Raw genomic sequence first — 4831 nt, 5'->3', positions numbered from 1 at the left:
CCCGCGTCTCCTGCATCGGCAGGCGGACTCTCAAGCACTGCGCCACCAGGGAAGCCCTCAAAATATTTTTAAAGTTTTAAAATAACTTAGTAAAGCTTAGCATAACTTAGTAAATATCCACTTAGAAAATACAAAGGGGGAAAATCCAATGAGAGAGAACCCAGTAACTAGTTACCCCAGCAATGCCCACAATAAGATTTTTGTTACCCTTAGAAGGAGGCTCTCCTAACAGATTCATAACTTTATATGAACAAAATCTCAACGCACAGTTTCACAACAGCTTAGGATCTCCTATAGAAAACACAAGGACTCTTTAAAAGCATTGATTTTGCTTCCCGTCTTGAGTTTACCTTTAAGCAAGAGTACTGCTGGAGCAATGCTGAATGTCTGGGAAAGCAAGAAGCTTGTGGATCATAGCTTTTACCTCCAGAGGCTTCAGTTTCCTAAGGTGGTCTTTATCTGCAGACTGCTAGAGTTCCCAGGCAACCAAGAGCTAAACATGACCAAGCTCTAAAAACAGAAAAAATTAACGGTGGAGTTGAAGGCTAAGCTTTAGGATGGCAGGGTTCTTATTTCATTCCAAATTCAGATTTACCCTGGATTTGATTTCACTCAGTTTGAAATTAAGATGGCTCACACTAAAAACTAAAAAAAATATTAAATATATGAAAATGCTTACATATTTTTGATAAATAAACATCTGTAAAACCACCTGAGGCAGTTCCTGCATTTCAGCCCTGCCTAGCTAGAAGTTTCAGATATCTTTAAACTGTAGATTTAGGCACACCAGGTTTCTGATCTAATCCAAACTGCCTGACCTGTTTTGAGGCGTTACACCACTAGGTAGGATTTATCACTTTCATTGTCTTTAAATGTGGTGTGAACCCAAATGCCACCACCCTCACCAAACTCTAGTCTTCAGTTAAAATCTGTGCAGATGAGCTTCTACCTGGCTCCTGGCTTCCGCCTTCCTTGCAGAACCTGAGGCCCCAGCTCTGAATCCTGCCTCTATGGTTGGGATCCTGACAGTATGCAAAATTCTCCCTTCTTTAAGGGCTGGACTCTATATTCATGAGCTTGACACTGGTTGAGGTCTAATTCCAACTGATCAATTTCCCCTGGAACTAAGATTATAATCTGCCTAATTTTCAGTAATACTGACAAAGCCTGGAAGATTACCATCTTCGCGCCCCCTTTGCTCTCCTACCCACCAGATGGAACTTTGGACCGTGAAGTCAGTCATTCCACATTAGATTATGTTCAGTATCTGACACTCACAAAGGAATTATATAGACACATCAGCTTGAGGATGAGGAGTGAAAAAAAAAAAACTATAAAGACTGATTTAATTCAGTTGCTTAAGCAGTTGTGACCCTTCCCATAAACTATTTCAAAGTATATAGCTTCTCAAAGTGACTACGCTGCAGGTTCCCGGACTTGCTTTCAGTCATTCAACAAATATTTGTGTCTATCCATTGTAAAAATATTTACCAATGGATTAATATTTACCCCTCCTGAGAAAGCCCAAAATGCTCAGAGATAATATCTCCAAGACAACAGCTACTTTTCTTGGAGTTTTGAAAATCACATATCAGCACTTTGTTATAAAGCAGAAACAAACACACCACTGTAAAGCAATTATACTCCAATAAAGATGTTTAAAAAAAAATCACATTATCAGTAGGAAAAACTGCTCTCTGTGTATACCTTAGTTCAGAGGTTCTCCAAGCATGTTAACTTAGAAAGGCAGCAGCAGTACCCGGGAACTTGTAGAAATGCAAATTCTTGAGCCCTACCCCAGACCGTCTCAATCAGAAATTCTGGGGATGGGACTCAGCTCTCTGTGTTCTAACAAGACTCCCAGGTGATTCTGTTGCTTACTAGTTTAAGAACCACTGCCTTAGTTTAGGCCCAGTGATCATATTCAGATTCCACCATTAATGGGGCTGAAACAAGGAGATGACTCTGACTTAAGTAGTACCCTACCTGAATACCTGACATAATATGTCCTCTCTACAACAAGAAAAACCAAGTGTATAATTTATGGTCAAAAATATTTGTGGACTTAACCTTCATTCATGTATAAGCCTGTGGTTTGTTTTTTATTTATTTTTTTAAACCCAGCAGTTCTGTTTTTGGGGAGTGCTACATTGGGTCTTTGTTGTTGTGCGGGGGCTTTTCTAGTTGTGGCGAGCGGGGGCTACTCCTCTTTGTGGTGCACAGGCTTCTCGCTGCGGTGGCTTCTCCTGTTGCAGAGCACGGACTTTAGGTGTGGGGCTTCAGTAGTTGTGGCGCACGGGCTCAGTAGTTGTGGCTCACAGGCTTAGTTGCTCCGTGGCATGTGGGATCTTCCCGGACCAAGGATCGAACCTGTGTCCCCTGCATTGGCAGGCGGATTCTTAACCTCTGCACCACCAGGGAAGTCCCCTGAGGCTTGTTTTTATTTTATTTTTATAAATTAATTTATTTGGGGCTGCGTTGGGTCTTTGTTGCTGCGCACAGGCTTTCTCTAGTTGCGGCGAGCGGGGGCTGCTTTTCGTTACAGTGAATGGACTTCTCATTGTGGTGGCTTCTCTTGTTGCGGAGCACAGGCTCTAGGCGCGCAGGCTTCAGTAGTTGCAGCACACAGGCTCATTAGTTGTGGCTCGCGGGCTCTAGAGCACACGCTCAGTAGCTGTGGCGCATGGGCTCAGTTGCTCCACAGCATGTGGGATCCTCCCGGGCCAGGGCTTGAACCTGTGTCCCCTGCATTGGCAGGAGGATTCTTAACCACTGTGCCACCAGGGAAGCCCCAAAACTAATATTTCTAATTTAAAATGTGATATAGAGTATGGTCCCATTTTTCTAAATTTATTTCTTTCTATATTTACCTAGAAAGATGTTCACCTTGTTAAAGATAATTTCTGGGTGGTAGAATTTCAAGTGAATTTTTTTCTTTCTGTACTTTAAATTTTTAATAATGAAATAATGATGTATCATTTTTCGGAAATAATAGAGGCATTCTAATCTTTATTTTTTGGCCATGTGCACGACATGCAGGATCTTAGTTCCCAGGGATTGCACCCGCGCCCCCTGCATTGGAAGCATGGTGTCTTAACCACTGGACTGCCAGGGAAGTCCCGAGAGGCATTCTAAAAAAAAATGTGTGGTTTGGGGGAAGATTGGGAGATATTAATGTCCCCAAAGAAATGTCTACAATCTAGAAAACCTAGTAGATCTCCTTTCTGAGTGGTCGTAATCGGTTTAAAAGAATTTTCTTTTCCTGTTGTCCACTAGTGTGATTTACCTCTCATCACCATTTGGCAATTTGAATATCCAAGAGGGAGAGTTTATTGGTTTAAAAAACAATTCTTGACTTCAAATTCATTTGAGGAACATGGACAGTATGGGTATATGTGCCCTCTTAACAGTCAAAATATAAATATTAATATATAATACTATTATAAATATTATGAATAATATAAATATAAAAGGCTGCATTGACGTAAAAAACAAACCATGACATTGTGAATGTACTGACTGCCACTGAATTGTTCATGTTATTTTATTTATTTATTTTTGGGTGTGTTGGGTCGTCGTTGCAGTGCATGGGCTTCTCATTGTGGTGGCTTCTCTTGTTGCAGAGCACAGGCTTTAGGCGCGTGGGCTTCAGTAGTTGTGGCATGCGGGCTCAGTAGTTGTGGCACACGGGCTTAGTTACTCTGCGGCATGTGTGATCTTCCCGAACCAAGGATCGAACCCACGTCCCCTGCATTGGCCAGCAGATTCTTAACCACCATGCTGCCACGGAAGTCCCTGAATTGTTAATTTTAGAATAAACGATTTATTTAGAATAAGAAATTTATATTATGTGAGTAGCACATCAATTTTTAAAAATCATGAATTATTTTGAATAACAAACTATGCACTCTCCAGGAACAAAAGTTGTATCTATGTTTTATGAGATGATCCACCAAAGGGTTTAAGAAGTAAGCTCTGCTCATCTTATTAAAATATTGCCATATGCACATAAAAATTTATTTACAGTAAATTTTTAGGCTTTCTAGTACAAAACAAAGTTGCCTATCAAAATATTTTCACTTGTGGGCTTCCCTGATGGCACAGTGGTTGAGAGTACCCCTGCCGATGCAGGGGACATGGGTTCGTGCCCCGGTCTGGGAAGATCCCACAAACCATGGAGCGGCTGGGCCCGTGAGCCACGGCCACTGAGCCACTGAGCCTGCATGTCCAGAGCCTGTGCTCCGCAACGGGAGAGGCCACAACAGTGAGAGGCCCGCGTACCGCAAAAAAAAAAAAAAAAAAAAAAAAATTTCACTTGTAAGAAATGCATTTTGAGAACTCACTGGCCCTTGGAGCTGGGTCTTTGATTTCCTAAAAAATTCAGAACTCTGAAGTAGAGGGCCTAGTGCTCTTGAATTGAATTCCAAGGAAGCTGATTACTACACATGGCTCTAATAAAGTTTTGCCATAAACATCTGTGGGAAATCTGAGAGTAATCTTGTGGAGGGATATTAAGTTTGCAGCACCTGTTGCTGTTTACCCCTGAGGTGTTAGGTCCCCTTGTGGTAAATGAGGTGAGTTCTTTGACACTTTTTCCTAAGGTGTCCAGAAAGCTCTAGGGATTGGTAAGAGGGCTGCCTTTCACTTTTTAAGCCCTGGTTTGAATCTAACCAGGTTAACCTTGTGACCTTGAATTGTTTGTGTGAAATGAGGTGGTGGTCTCAGTTCTGCCTTAAGGAAATGCCTTTCACATAGAAATTGGCACTAATTGACCTCCCTGTTGACAGGGTTAGCTGAGAGGCTCATGATTAAATGGGCAGTGAGAACAGAA

The sequence above is a fragment of the Lipotes vexillifer genome, unplaced genomic scaffold (assembly GCF_000442215.2).
Source record: "Lipotes vexillifer unplaced genomic scaffold, Lipotes_vexillifer_v1.1 scaffold708, whole genome shotgun sequence".
In the NCBI taxonomy this organism is placed as follows: Eukaryota; Metazoa; Chordata; class Mammalia; order Artiodactyla; family Lipotidae; genus Lipotes; species Lipotes vexillifer.
This window is presented reverse-complemented; position numbering follows the sequence as displayed.